Source organism: Ambystoma mexicanum, chromosome 9 (genome assembly GCF_040938575.1).
Source record: "Ambystoma mexicanum isolate Mex_15411 chromosome 9, UKY_AmexF1_1, whole genome shotgun sequence".
Classification (NCBI taxonomy): Eukaryota; Metazoa; Chordata; class Amphibia; order Caudata; family Ambystomatidae; genus Ambystoma; species Ambystoma mexicanum.
The window spans coordinates 1,166,616,533-1,166,633,351 of record NC_090931.1 but is presented as its reverse complement, the minus strand read 5'-3'; positions in this window follow the sequence as shown (position 1 = coordinate 1,166,633,351).

Sequence of the window (16,819 nt, the reverse complement as noted above, 5' to 3'; positions counted from 1 at the left end):
TACACAAAATGGGGGTGTTCTGAGAACGTTGTTTGTATTGTTCTTTGTCAGCGTGAAAGTGTTTTAAGACCACTCCTTTTGTCTGCTAGTAGTACAATTTCCTAGGGGCGTCAACCGACTTTTTGTCCACTAAAGAAACGATAAATCCGGCTGGTGTGCGCCGACTTTATGTGATAATCCGATGACTGGCGCTATTGACCTGGCTGACACTAAATCATATCTCCCGCCCCTAAGCCTGATATTTTCAAAGCATTCATATTCCCCGCCTCTCTTCGTGACGTTACAGGGTGCGTAATCAAACGCGCCCAGTCGTCTCCAGTCCTACGCGACTTTACACAGAACCCGGAAGACAACACACATTATGTCACAACATAGCGCGCCACAATTCGGAATATGAAACAGTGATTTAAAAGCAAACAGCAAGATTGTAAATGTTGTAAAGTACATTTATTTGACATCAAATGTTTAGAGAATATTCAGCAATTTGCATTTGTCTTTGTTGTCGATCCACAAAAGTTCATGTTGAGGCACGCGATGTTCCAGAGTACAGAGGGTTTTAGATCCGCTTACAACTCAGTGCGCCACAATTCGGAATATGAAACTGTGATTTAAAAGTAAACAGCAGGATTGTACATTTGGTAAAGTACATTTATTTCACATGAAATGTTTAGTGAATATTCAGCGATTTGCTATTGTATCTGCTGTCGATCAGCAAAAGTTTATTTGGAGCCACACGTTGTTCCTTTGCGGTAGATAGGCTGTTGGTTTATGATAAAAGCAGTAAATGGTCGCTCTGATAATCGGAAGGTTGCTCCAACGAGCCATTAGACCACCCTATTGGTTGGTATGTTGTTTGTAGCTGCTAGTACTGCGTAAGGGCATATTGGTCCTTGGCGATTGTCCCATAAAATGGTGAGGGTCATGAAGTTGCATATTTGGACCTGCACCTGGCAGTTGAAGACCCCATCCGCTGGAGTCTGTAAATCGTGACATAGGCAAAATGGAGCCACATACCTGTTTTAAAAAACATAAATTAGTCTCACAAGCCGATCTTCATTAAAAATCATCATTTTATTTATTAGGACGTGAAACTATTTTCTCTCGAAGATAGTGCAACAGAGTATGTTAATAATAAAATAATAATATTTTCCTATTCATATAGCGCTAAGAACCGTGAGGTATCTAAGCGGTGCTTATTATTAACCACGGTGTGTGGTGCTCATTTATCGACCACGGAATGATGAAAGGCTGAGTTTGGCCTTGCCAGGATTCAAACTTGCGTTAGCAAGCTGTGCACGGATGTCAAAGCGAGCGCTGTACTCGCTGTGCCACTTGACAGGCTACAGTGAAGTGGCACAGCGAGTAGAGCGCTTGACCGCCTATAGACCGGTTAAATTATTTCTATTAACCCACCCTGTGTCGTCTGCCTTTTTCAGAGCCCTCTAAACGACAGGGGATCAATTCGGCGGTGATAGTGCGTGGTAGAAAACATTATTCCACTTTCAACGAACAAGTTCAACTTGAGCGGTCTTTAATGCTACGCTATTGTAATTATATTTGGTATACAATAATCTAAAGGGTTACTTACAGTACAATTGCAATTTCCATTGTCTATGAGTGGTGCAGTCCCAAAATACGACTCCGCGTGTTCCAACGATCTTTCGCATAGTGATATGATATATAAAAGTGGTTTCGTTTCAGAAATTTCATCTTTATCTTCTCTTATGTTTTAGCAACACTCCTTCAAGAGAAGTCTTTCATCAAAATCTCTGTCTGTCAAGGTCAAAACACAATACAACCTTGTAGTCCGCTTCGTGAGCCTCTCCGGGGCCCGAGAAAAAAATGGAAGCAGCTGACCTTCACTGTGAACGAGCATAAATTCTTACTTTGCAACACTCTGTGTAAAGCCATCTGTAGAAGTTGGTTTTTGCACGCCATGTTTGTATATTGTTTGCGTGATATTAAAAAAAGGACGTTATGGTTCTAAGTACAGCCGAAAGACCCCTGAAAATCGCAAGTTATGGTAAGCTTTGAAAAATAACTGTCGCCACCACCGTGCACTGCTAAGACTAACGCCCAGGACATCAAAGATTACATCGCAAATGTCATTGATGAAATCACTGATGACATCACGTGTGTATGTACTTTTCATGGAATTTGTGTACTAGGGATTTTTATTATAATGTTGCGAAAAAAATGTCAAGGATATTGCAATAAATATCATACCGTTATTAGTGCTTTGAACGATGCATTGATATAAATAGCATTGTATTATGGGATTCTATCTAATATACTGAGCTACTAATGGAGAAACATAGCATTGTGTGCAGAGTACAAGATGAAAGTATAATATTTGTAATGTTAATATGTTGAATAATGAAATAATAATTGTCCTGAAATGTTCGAAAATGCACAAAATGGGGTTGTTCTGAGGACGTTATTCGTATTGTGTGATTGCTCAGCTGTATGCAATGAGGGAATGGCACAGAGAGTAAAGTGCACGCCGTCCGCGGACACTGCGGCTGTTCGTGGACAGGGCGTGCTACATCTGGGTTTTTCCAGGAAATCCAACATGGAAAGAAGACTGTACGGATCAGCCAATTAGATGTCGAGGTTGTGGATTTGTGTTGAAAGAGACTGTGTGTGGTCAAGATGGCAGAAGTGGAGAAAGTCAGGGTGTTGGTGCTCGGAGATATGTTTGTGCATGGTTTACAGCAGTACGCTGAATGCAGGCATGTTGCAAAGAACTTTGATGTGAAAGGAGTGGAGGTGGTGTGGAGCAGTGTGCCTGATTGCAATATACAGGGAATTGTACAAGTTTGTGAGGATATGGCCACGATGAACAGTCCGCATGTGGTAGTTTTGCACTATGGTGCTTTCCATTTGGGCAGCATCAGTGCCCCTAATTTGTTGGCTGATTTGGAATGCTTGGTTCAAGCCATTTGACCATGCACCCAAGACTCTATGCCCTGGCAACAACCACTGCAGCATATCACATTCATATTTGCTTATAACTTTGGGTGAAAAACAAATGTATAAGGAACAAAGGTATTAGATACTATGAATGTGATATGCTGCTATGGTTGTCCTTATTATTGTATACTTACTGTTTGGTCTAGTAATGGGAGTCCATGTTTTTCTTCTTTGTTTCTGTGATAAAAGAAAATAGCATGTTAGTATTAATATTTCGTAATGACTTATTACATTGTATAAGCAATATGCTTTTATTTTTTTCAACCCTCATATTTAGTAGAGTACAAATCAGAGTACTGTGCAATTTGCTCAGTTTCTGTATTTGTTGCTAAAATCATTGGGTCTGTGGGAGAAAAAAAAATCCATGTTGGATTAAAAAAAAAAACTTTTTCTGTTATGCTACAGTTTATTTGTTTGTTTGTTTTCAGTGTTCACTTGTTGTTTCTGGCTAATGCTTTATACTTTGCTTTGTTGTATTTTTTTTTGGAGCAGTAACAGATTCTTCATTTGTTTTGATATTATAAAATTTTGGAGCAGTTCTGTCTATTTTTGTAATATATTTTAGTGGTTTTGATTTATCTATTTGGATATTGTTAAATTTTGGGACAGTTAGATACCAATTGGCGTATTCTAACTGTGTATTTTTTGGCCTAATTTAGAGGTATTCATTTATCTGATTAGTTGTTGTAGAATCTTTGAGTTGTTAGATAGCTTTTGGAGTATTCTAACAGTTTATATTATTTTAACACAAATTTATAATTTTGGGACAGTTAGATACCAATTGGCGTATTCTAACTGTGTATTTTTTGGTCTAATTTAGTGGTATTCATTTATCTGATTAGTTGTTGTAGAATCTTTGAGCAGTTAGATAGCTTTTGGAGTATTCTAACAGTTTATATTTTTTTAACACAAATTTATTTAAAGGTTTAAATACAGTTTATTTATCACATTTTGGTTTTAAGAACATCAAATAAGCGTTTGTAAGATTTGCTGGTAATCTCTGCTTTAGAGTAATGGTACTATCATTACATTCAAACCATCCACATTTCTTTTTTATATATGCAGTGTAGTGCCCTGAATTGGTTGTGGCTCCTGCGTGGTAGATTATACCTATTGTTGTGAAGGTTTTCTTACCAAGTGATATTTGTCCATGTGTGAATCCAGTCAGCTTGCAGTTGTTTTTGGTACCATCTGTATTGTAACGTAGAAGCATTAGTATTACGTATTTACTATGTGTTTGTATTACTAACGTGGAGCGATTATCTGACTTGCAGGTAGAGCTTAATGTACCATGGTTTGCATTTTGTACAAGTTGCTGAAATGGAATGGATTCACAATTTGGTATTGATATATATATGAAGCGTTCATTGGGGATTTCTTCTTGTGTCACATTGTTGCAGAGAGTGCATGTATGTTTCCACATGTATGAAATCTGAAAGATTTCATTTATAGGTATGTTTTTGTTTTCCAGTACTTGTAGTAAGTACATTAGAAATTCTTGTGGATCTTCCTGTGAGTTTATAGTGAATTTCACCATTCCAGCACAGTAGTCCAATTGTCGTCTTATTCCAAAAACACTATATGTGTTGTCAGGATTGTTTGCTAAAATTTGCAAACACAATGGGTCTGTACTGTGTAAGTAAATGTTGTCAACAATTGGTGGTAATTGAAATAGAATATTCATTGCTACATTTGCATAGCAACTTACACCAACTATATTTGAGAATTTAAATGGTCCAGGTAGTTCTGTATCTAACTGCTTTTTTTGGAGTTTGCCTTCCTTCTTTAAAGAAGTACCTGGTTTACTTTCTCTAATTGATTCTTTTTTGTTTGTGGTACTTGATGAAGTATTAGTTTCTTTTACTCTCTTTGGAGGATTTGCAGTGACGTCCTGTTGCATTTCTGTTTGATTTAGTTTTCTTTTACACCGTTTTAGTTTTTGTGGAACAGAATATGTGTTTCGATGAGGAGTGTATAGTAAGCGAAGTCTATTATATTCTAAAATGCAAGGATTATCAGCGTTTACTTTACTTGCATCAAAGTTGATTAGAAATAGACCGTGAAGTGTACGTAAGTGTGATAGTGCTACGTAGCTCATTCCTTCTTTAAAGACTGTGTTACCAATATCTATCATTGCTTTGTCTAGGATAAGACCTTGTGATTTATGAATCGTGACTGCGTATGCAAGAGTTAGAGAAAATTGTTCTCTGCATTCAAACATATCTTTGAAGAGAAGGAATCTAGCTGTTGAGCGTCCTATCCATTTTACTTCTGAAACTTTGTCAAAGAGTATATTGACAAACTGAATTTTGTTGTCACGTGGGTATGTTTGAAAGCCAACAACTGTACCCAGTGCTCCATTAACTAGTCCTTGGTCCATGTCAAGGTTACGTTTAATGATAATTTTACCATCTTTTCTAAGCCTGCTGTGTTTGAGATTGATTTTTCTAAATGATTTAGTCTTGTTGTGGCATGGTCACACATGGGTAGTGTCATACCATGTACATCTAGTTTGTCTGTGGCGCTAATTTCCATTATTGGTTGCATTTCTTTACTTAACATTATTTCATTGAATTTGAGACAGCTTGCAAGAGTTGGCATTAAGGCCATACAATTGACATTTTTGTTGGCTAATTGTTCCATAACATCTGTAGCACATGCATTATCGCCATAAAGTGCATTAATGTGCCGGGTTTTCAATGTTGCTTCTGCTTCTTTAGAAAGTATACCAACTCTCAAACTTTTTAAAATGTTGGCATAAGTGAGATCTGCAGATTGGCGCATGTTTTCTGTTCATTCTCTGTATTGGAAATGTTGCCAAAGGTTGACATTTCCAATGCTGCCAACAGTTTTACAGCAGAGTTTGTGCCCTAATGTTTTAAAAATAGGTTCACCTTTTACTGGTGTTAATTGAAGCAGATCTCCAAAAACAATAATGTGTTTTCCTGCAAAGAGCTCTTCATAGTCTGTTTTGAGTACTTCTTGTAATCTGAGGTGAATCAAAGCTAACATCAGGTTGGAGACCATGCTCACTTCATCTATTAGTAGCATTTTCATTTGTTTCAATACTCTGCGTAAGAAAGTTTGTAATAGTCTAATTTGTTCTGGTGTTCTACTGGTAATAGTAATAATCGATGTAATGTAACACCACCTATGTTGTAGGCAGCTAAACCTGTGGGGGCAGTGACAACAGCTGACAGTTTGTTGTTTGTCAATTGTTGAAGGAACATACTAATGATTTTGATTAGGAATGTTTTGCCAGAACCAGCTTCACCACTGACGTACAGTAGTATAGGTTTATAATTATGGCAGGAACATTCTTTATTTTCATGTTTTACACCATGTGCAATTTGTTTTGTTACTTCTTGAAAAATGCTACTTTGCTCATTGTTTAGTTTTGATTGTAGTATAGTTAAGTCTTCCTTATCTTCATACTGACACATGGTGTTTTCTACTTCTATCATAGATAATTCTGCCTCATTTGTTATTAGTGGTTCTCCCAGTGGTTCTTGGCTTCCTGTTACAGAAGGTTGACTACTGTCAGGAGTATCCTTATCTAGTTGGGCTTGGAGTTCTTCTTCATGTTGCTGTTCATTGTGCAACATTGTTTTGTACTGTGTAAAGTTTACATCAGTTATAGTGCTTTCATTTGCTTTGAAAGCATCCTCATATGAGTCATAGTTATCTAGTAACTGTTCTTCTTTTCTCCATGGTTTTAAGAGTTATAGCAGGGACATGTACATTACTTCTTTATGTTGAGGAGTCTTCAATGACAATTTGATATGATTAATTAAATTTGGTTTAGTGAGTTTAACTAATCTGCCTTCACAGTCTGTCACTCTATATTTACCTTTTTTTTCATCAGGTTTCATATTATTTTTGTATGTGTAGTTGTGGGCTATTTGGTATAGACACATGTTTTCCAAAGTATTACTTCTGTTTGGGTAGTATGTGTCCAATAAATTGTTTTTTAAAATGTCTTGGCTGTTGAGATCATGTTTGGCTATTGTTTCTATATCTTCATATGATTTTATAACTTTTTTCTAGATTTAGCTGGACCAAGACTTAGCCATACTATATTTTCAGATTTACAATACAATGAAGTACCAGTTAAACGATCAGCTGCTTCATAAGATCCACATTCTCTATGGGTGAGCATTTTTATGCCCAAGCTGTATAATTTCTGAGATACTGTTTTATCTGATGACAGGTCATTCCAGAGGTCTTGGAGCTCTGCCTTTTCTGCTTTAGTTAAGTATGCTGTGACATATCGTGCAACTGCAGTAGAATTGTCTGCAATGTACTGCACATCTATGTTTGCATTCCATAAGTGGGCAATGATTGCATTATAATCATTGATATATTTTTCTTCTTCTTTTCTTTTTATGTAATATGTATTTTTAGGTGACTTACCTTTAACACTATGTCTAACTGAAGACATGAGGTTGTTTACTTGACCTGCATTTGTAACTGGTCTAGGGAAACCAAATCGGCATTTGGTTTCAGTATTTGCCTTTGTTTTTGTATTTGCGACGACAATATTTTCCACATTTGTGTCTTTGAAATTGTAAAATTTGTGCACGAAGATCACTATTTGTGGCTTCTGATGGAATTTCACAAGTGACATATTTTTCAATAAACTGTAAAACAGTGGCATCACTGTCTTGACCAAATTTAGGAGCATCTTTAATCCATAAAAGCATGTGGATATATGGTGCTCCTCTGGCTTGGTATTCTTTTCTCCAAAAGAAGTGTTGCACTTCTCCAAGGGGAGGAACAGTTTTATTACAAATAAAATGTAGCATAGCAATGAAGCGATGGTGAAAATATCTTGAAACATTAACAGGATCCAAAGAACAAAGTTCTCCAGGTGTTAGAATATCTATGTTTGTTTTGTTTTTATTTGATATGCGTAGGAAATCATGTAAATCTTCCCATGCATATTCTGCACAACTTAATGTAACAAACCAAGTGGGTGGGCCAAGGTTTCTGCTCATACAACGTACATCTCCATGACGTCGAAACCAGTACTCTTTAGTACCACGCATATTTGCTAATAGATTTGTAATATTTGATTGTAAAACCTCATCCTTTTGTTGCACTTTCTCTAATAATTGTGTAGCTGTCATATTTTGAAAGTGTGATCCTGATTTTAATATGTGTGCAACTCTGTAACATAAAGTTGCTAGTTCACTTTCAAAGAGTAGGTGGAATATGTATTCCACATTTTGTCTAAATCTGGGATCTTCAGAATACATCCGTAATGAGCGGTATTCTGAAGCTGATATTTGAATAGGTCTATCATCATACCTTCCTCCTTTGCCAGTAGGAAAGAGTAGAGGAAAAGCACATGCTTCTATACTTTTTCTTTTTGGCGATCCTTTTGTTTGATGCATTTGGTAAGTTTCCAGTACATCTTGTACGGTGTCATTACAGTGCAAAGGATGAATTGTATAATGGTCTAAAGTATTTGATATTGTAGCAGGTTCTAGTAGCTCAAATTGACCAGCTTCTTGTGTTTCTTGAATTATTTCAGTTGTATCTTTCAAGTTTTCTTCAATATTAATTTCTTTGTAATATTCATTATTCTCTTTAAGATATTGGAAGGCTTGTCTAACTTTATATAAATCTACCAGCTGTTGCCATATTTTTTTGTCTTTTGTAGGTACTCCATTTACTAATATAATTAAAGATTGCTGCATTGGATGTTGCACTCCTAGAGTATGCACATTTTCTTTTAGATTTAATGGTAAATAAACTACTTTTCCACAAATGCCTTTTACCAATTCAGAGGGAGGTAATTTTGCTGTTTTTGGTTGAAAGCGTATTATTGCTTGAAATGGGTGCACTGTTTGAATTATGATGCTCTCATATAAATTACGTTGTTGTAGAGGTTTTGGTACTGGGTATAATTCCAAATTATTTGTGATAGAACGTGAAGGAGTTTGGTTGTTTTCAAGTTTTGTAGTGCAATAACTGCAAAGTATTAAGGGCTCAGTTATTTCATATTTGTTTTCTGCTAGAAGGTAGAGAGCTAACTTAAACCATTTAGAATCTTCATTGTCTTCTATTTTGTATGATAGGTCCCCATTTTTGTGTTACTTTTATAAAAAAATTCTACAGCAACATACACATACATGGTTTGGTACTTCAGCTGATGTACTTTTAAATTTTAGTATTTCTTTTTTGTATGTGTTTAGCAAAAGGTTGCCATGTGTAGAATTGTTGCTTAATTGGTTTAAAGCTATTTCATTCTGTAAATGGCTTTCACTTCCAAAATATTTTTTCTGGATATAGTGAATTTCTTCAAGTAGGTCTTTTGCTATACCATGTAGAAGGATGTTATTTAACTTTGCTAGTGCTAAAGCAGGACTTTTAGCATAGTACAGTTTATAGACTAGATTTCTTATAGTTGAATGATGTGTTGATATCCTTTTGATATCATGGAAAGTGGTTTTACAAGTAGGTCCTGTAATGCAGGCCAATGAATGTCCTTGTAGTCCTGTGTACTTGCGCACTGGACAGGTATCTATATTTTGCAGTAATTTAATTTTGATTTTGTCTTTGCTTTTTAAATATTTATTGAGGCATTGGTGTAAAGATTTGAAACTTTTGAAATTATTCGGGAATGTTACACATTGACGTGCATGGCCATTTGTACACTAGACGTTCTGATTCAGTTGAATGGAGGGGTAATTCTAAGTTTTCAGGGCCTATTTTTGTAAGGAGTACTTCTTGTACCATTATGGTATTATTCACTTTTTCATAACCTCGACCACTGCTATTTATGGCAATTGTATTTGTTTGCTTTTGTTTGTAAGCTTCTTCATTAAAATATGGTTCTGTGCTCGTAGTGTGATTCCATTCACCTCCGCAGATACTTAAGAAGTTCTTTCTGTTGACATTTCGCTTATTGAGAAGTCTTTTTTGTAATTTAGTTATTAGTTTTGTTAGTGGTTTCATTTTGTTTAACAGTAAAATAAATACATTTCTTTTGAGAAGAATTGCACTATCCATCAATGCTTCTAAGATTAATTTCTTACGATAGGTTGTAAGCTTTGAACCTGATTTCTCTCCTGTTTTTATAAGATTTTGAAGGACTTTGTGACAGTATATTTTGGCTAAAATACTTTTCTTGGTATGCTTACTTTGCACTATATTAAAATTTGAAGTTTTATCTGTACTAATAGGTGATTTTCTGTTAATTATGTTTGGTTTGTTTTACATTTTGATAGAGGAAGCAAAGTTGTTGTACTTGAAACTTCTTGTGTTTCACGAAATGATTGTATTAGCTGTTTTGTTTCAACTTGTTTTTACAAATTCTGCTAGAGATGGATGCTTATGTTGGACACCTTTATTTTCATTTGCTCTAATTTTGCGTTGCTTTCTACGGAGTTGTCTTTTGGTAGGCATTCTTTAGAGTCTGTTGAAAAAAATAAAGAAGATATGGGTTTGGGTGTTCTGGAATGTATGTGTGCTGTGTGCATGAGTTTTTGAGTAAGATGATAAAGATGTATGTAATGGTGTGTGATTGTGCATTGGGAACTAAAACTAGTAGGGGTAGGTATTCTTGAATTTATGTGTCACTAAACTGGGGTTCAGATGACAAAAAAAAGTAAGCTAGTGGTGTGGAAAAGTACAAATAGTAAATGTAATGTATACAATTAAAACAGTTGTTTGTTCTATAATATGAAAATTGTAGTGGTTTAGTTGGCTAATTTGTGTGTCCAAAAATAGAAATTTGTGGGCCATTCTGGTTGTAAATCGCTGTTTACGACATGGACATTTTTGGACAAAATGGTACAAAATCTCTATTTTAAGAAACCAAAATAGCTGGTATTAATGTTGTAGTATATTTGATTAATAATATAAATATTATGGTGATATTTTACTTACTTTTTTTTAAAATTAACAGGTAACTTCTTAGTTTTTCTTTCTTCTTCGAATTTGGCTGCTTCTATTCAGGAAACTGGTCTTCACTGCAATTGTAAAAGCTTCAAATTAGTAACTTTGTTTGTATATAGCACTGTTTTTAATTTAGATATTGATTTTTTTAATTGAAATCCTCAGTGCCTTCTGTAAAACCATTAAACTAATTTATTTACATAAGATACATTGCATCAGTTCAGTACATATGATATGTTCTTAATGAACAAATTGTATTGAATGACTAACTGTAGCTAAAAAAAATATCTTTACTATGTCTTGTGAAATTTATAATATAATAGTGAATACCACTATTTCTGTAAGTAAACTGTTCTTGGTAATAGCGCCTCAATGTCATGTCTAATTTAAAGTAATTAAGTAAATAAATAAATAAAAACAAAAAATATGAAATTGTATAAGTATTTTTATAAAGGTTTAAACATAGATTGTGTTTGCATGCAATTTTGTTTGAATATATGTAGTCTATATATTTCATTTAAAAAATGTTAGTTTAACATGATTTGAGTGTGTGTGTATAAAGAAAGTAAAAAGTATAAAGGTTTATAAGTGATAGTTGATTTTAGGAAATTGAAAAAAGTACAGTAAATTCATTTTACACATTTTATAAGGTAAAAGTCTGTTTGAAAATGTGTTCAACTACCATAGCTCTCAACTCACACGCTTTTGGCGGGTGTCACACGCCTTGTAAAGGGCAGACTCACCCGCCAAGCCTCCTGCACACCCATTCATTCCAATGGGCGTCTCACCCGCCAAAAACAAAATCGGGTGATTTCACCTGCCTCTAAAACAAAAATGGTTGAGAGCTATGTCATCTACTATACAGAAAATATGCATACCTGAAGTTTGTGTTCATGCATATGGATATGCATGGAGCTGCAAATAGAAATCTTGAAGACTTGTACAGTATTTCTGGTAGATGCTGCTTGCCAATGATATGACACTTGTACTCAGAGAGATTCAGAGTACATTTGCAGTGCTGATCTATGATGATGCAGTTAGATGTAGAGGTCTTGAATGTGATTGGTGCATGGTCATGTGATTTTTGAGGTACATCCAATGAGGGAATGGCAGAGAGAGTGTAGTGGAAATGGTAGAAGGGCTGTTCATGTTACGATATGTCCGCGGACATGGCGGTAGTTCGCGGACATCGGGAGTTACATCCGGGGATTTTTGGGTTCAGAAGTCATGCAAATGAGAATAAGCACTGAAAGGGATTGGTCAGGAAAGTTTGGTGGGTGTGTTGTGCCAGGAGAGATTTTCTCAGATACTCTTTTTGCTGAGAGAACAAAAGATAGCTATGGCTGTGTGTTTCAGAAAACAGATTGTTTGGATTTTAGGAGATTCGTGGATACATTGGTTGAAAGTGCATGCAGAAAGCTGTGGAGTAGCTGTAGATCTTGGATTCCCACATGTGGAAGTACACTGGCATGGAGTACGTGGAATGAAGTGGTTGGACTTGCTACCTCTCTGTGCTACTTTGGAGACAGAGCAACATCCAGACATAATTGTAATTCATTGTGGAGGGAACAGTTTAGGACATGTGACTGGAATTTCTTTGCAATTTGCTATGAAAGAAGGACTGAGGAAGGTTATGGACATGTTTCCTAAATCTCAAGTGATATTTTCACGGATTGTGCAGAGAAAATGTGGCTTCGTTCTTCTTCATTTGGTCCACAAATGGAAAAAGCAAGGCGCAATGTTAATAAGGCTGTTTGTGGCTTTCTAAGAGATTTTGGCATGTCTTCTTTTCACAATGAAAATATTATGTTTCGTAGTACATACATTTTTTGCAGAGATGGAGTCCATCTTACTTATGCTGGCAATCAGATTTTTCTGAGAAATGTACAAAATACATTGTGACCTTTTTTGGAATTACAACAACGATTTTGAAGAAGATGTTAAGCATTTACAATTTTTGACTTACAAACACCACCCAAAGTCTCTTTTCAGAGACACCACTTCTTTCCAGAGAAAATTACAATGTTTGTGATGGAGTAGCAACCCAATTTTTGTTAATGTTCGCGAACTGTCCGTGGACTTCTAAAAAATACAAAGAGCCCTGCTTCATTTATTTTCACTTCTATTTTTTAACTGGGAAAGGCGGCTCTGAAAAGAGCCTTATTTTTTTTTTATTTTTGTAATTTTGTATTTGTTTTGGTTTTTCAGACACGACACACTAGGAGAGGAGGGTAAAGGAGGGTAAAGGGGGGACACCAACCACAGGGATAAGAAAGGGCGAGCTCAGAGAGGAAGATGTAGAGTGGGTTTTATTTGGGTAGTGAGCAGGTCTTCTCGTGCTCTGAGACGATAGTCTCAAAAGCACTCCAAAGTCGCTCCCCCCTGCAGAGTACTGTGTCACAGTACATACATACAACTGTGACCCTCGAAAGGTAAGGGTCATCAGCATTCTGTATGGCCTGTGAGGCAGCTTGAGAAAGACGCTGTCCCACAGAGGTGGTCCTTGTGGTGACAGGATCTGAAACAGAGGATGAAGTAGAGGAAATCAACCTGCTACGTTCTTCGCAAGGTACAACCCTGCGAATAGCCCCAGAGTGAAATGACCTCAGGTGTCGCTTCATAGTAGTGGTCCCAAAGCTGTAGTTACTGTGCTTCCCGCAACTGAGTATCATTTTGCACTCATTGCAAGTAACATGGTTCACACAAGCCTTAGGACCATTCCCATGAATGGTAAATAACCGCCACACCCAAGACTCACGCCTAGTGCGGGTAGTAGGGATTTCCTCTACCTCATTCTCATCATCCTCTTCTTCCTCCTCTGCATCCTCAGTCCTGTTCCCCTCTTCAGGCCCTTGGGGAGATGGTGGTGTTGGAGGGGGTGGGGGTGGTGCTGAAGCAGGTGAAGCACCAAGTGGCAGTTCAGCAGCCAAGGATGCCATCTCGATGATGGTGTAGTCTGCAGGTGGCAGCAAAAATCACTGTGTTCTGAAGAATAGCCAGAAACACAATGGGAATAAGCTCTTGGGCGTGGCCTTTTATAGGGGTGCTTGTGCGCGGTCCACGGACATGTGCACTGTGCGCGGACAGATCGAACACAAAAAAAGGATCGGAAAGTTTCAAAAGGTATATAGAAACTCAAGATTGTTATGTGGGACTTGTGGCATGGTGAGATTTTATTGAAAAATATTATGGATTAACTGAAAATGTACTTTTAAATTGTTCGGGGACACGAACAGTGTCCGCATTTCAGGACACACGATGACCGTGGGCGCGGTCATATGATCTGTTTGCGAACTAGTCTGCGAAGGAAGCGCCTGTCCGCAGGACACCAAGTGCACGGAGATTGGTTAGCGCATGCGCATTGATGTCCTACGGACACTGTTCGGGTTCTGAAGTAATTAAAAGTGTGTCACACGTGAAACGAACATTTCAGGACACCGCATGTGTTCTTAGAACAGTTTAAACTTGGTAGCGAACAGTAAGGACAGATATAGTGTTCTTCAGGACACGTGCAATTTAGTTTATGTACGAACATTTCAGGACACCAATTGTGTTCTTAGAACAGTTTCAATTGGGTAGCGAACACTACGCACAGGTATAGTGTTCTTCAGGACACCTCTATTTTCATTTACGTACGAACATTTCAGGACACCAATAGCGTTCTTAGAACAGTTTGAACTTGCTAGCGAACAGTACCGGACAGGTATAGTGTTCTTTAGGACACTTTAATTTTTGTTTGTTTACGAACAATTCAGGACACCGCGTGTGTTCTTAGTACAGTTTCATGTTGCTAGCGAACACTACGAACAGTTGTACTGTTGTTCAGGACACATCATTTTCGTTTATTTACGAACATTTCAGGACAACAATTGTGTTCTTAGGACAGTTTTAAGTTCATAGCGAACATTACGGACAGATATAGTGTTCTTTAGAACACTTTAATTTTTGTTTCTTTATGAACATTTCAGGACACCACGTGTGTTCTTAGAACAGTTTCAACTTGCTAGCGAACAGTACGAACAGGTGTGGTGTACTTCAGGACACCTTCATTTTCGTTTATGTACAAACGTTTCAGAACACTCGCACTGTCCGCGGACACTTTTATTGTTTTTAAAAAAAAAACGGAAACTATTCACAATACAATATAAAAATTAAACTTTATTTAACATATATTAATAATTTATGACAGAGAAGGTGAGGCAGAAACAGAAACAAAAACAGGAGAATTTGGGGTTTCAACATGATTGGTATTAGGTGAAGAAGGGATGGAAATCTCATCAAAACGTTTTGGATTATGGAGAGGGTTTGGGGATAATTGACTGGGATATGGTGAGGAGGGACAAGTACATGTGGGGCAATGATATGAGGTTTTTGTTTTAACATGATCTTCAACAAATTTTTCAAATTATTAAAATTGGTTAACAGTAAATCAATTTTTTCTTTTATGTTGTCAAGCGTGTTTTCCATAATAGCTTCTTCAGAGGTAGTTTCTATTTTGTTATGCTCTGTACAAAAAATATATATATATGTTAAATGTATACAAAATAATAATATTTAAATGGTTTGTATTATAAAGTGTTTACCATTAGTTTCACTATCTTGTGACATTTCTTCATGTGGGAAATTGTCCTCTAGCCATTCCAGATTACTAGACATTTCTGTGAGAAAAAAAAAAAAGATAATATATTTTTTATTATAATACAGAAAGTTTATAAATATATGAGTAAAATGAAGTACACTTACTATTTCTGGTAGGATAAGTCCTATGTATTCAGTGGGTCTGGTATTGTTCTCAGTTCTGTTGTGTCTGTGAGGTAATTATGTTGGAAGCCAATTTATGTTCTTGTGGTATATTCCATTTCAGAACATATTTTATTTAAATGAATGGTTAGTGTGTTACATATATGGGTTACATTTCTTATGTATTACTATATATAATATGTTTGTGTGCTGCTTTTTCAAATTGTTAAATGTTCCTATATTATGATAAAACAATCAAACATACCCCCCCACCCCCCCCCCCACAGTTTTTAGGTAGTGGTACTGTTCTCCGAACATGTCCGCGAACATTAAATAAGTTCGCGGACATCACGTTCATAAGAAGAGATCTAGTCAGTTCCATATGACATGTATATAAAGTCAAAGTCATTATTGTTAAGTTTTGCTACTAAAAAACTATGAAATTCAGTGAAAAAACTTTGTTAAAGGGACATTATGGTTAAGTTGCGCTACTAAAAACCTATGAAATTCAGTGAAAAAACTTTGTTAAAGGGACGTTATGGTTAAGTTGCGCTACTAAAAACCTATGAAATTCAGTGAAAAAAACTTTGTTAAAGGGACGTTATGGTTAAGTTGCGCTACTAAAAACCTATGAAATTCAGTGAAAAAACTTTGTTAAAGGGACGTTATGGTTCCAAGTAAAACCGAAAAACCCTTGAAATTCGCCAGTTATGGTAAGCTAAGCAACCATAACTCGCGCCACCACCGTGCACTGCTAAGACTAACACCCAGGACATCAAAGATGACATCACAAATGTCATTGATGTACTTCTCATGAAATATGTGTAGAAGGGATTCTTATTATGTTGCGAAAAAAGTGTTAAGATTCATTGCAAGAAATATACCTTAATAAGTGCATTGAATGATGCATTGATATAAATAGCATCCTATTATGGGGTTCTATCTAGTATACTAAGCTACTCATACAGAAACATAACATTGTGTGCAGTGTACAAGATGAAGGTATGATATTCGTAATGTTAATATGTTGAATAATGAAATGATAATTGTTTTCTTAATACATTTTTGTGTACTGTGAAATATGTAATAAGTAGCTAATAAAACCCATGTATTACATAATTGCATTACTATAGACAAAACACAAAGACACAAGAACACATACCAATATAGGTATATAGAGGGAAAGTGAAGTTAGCAAAAC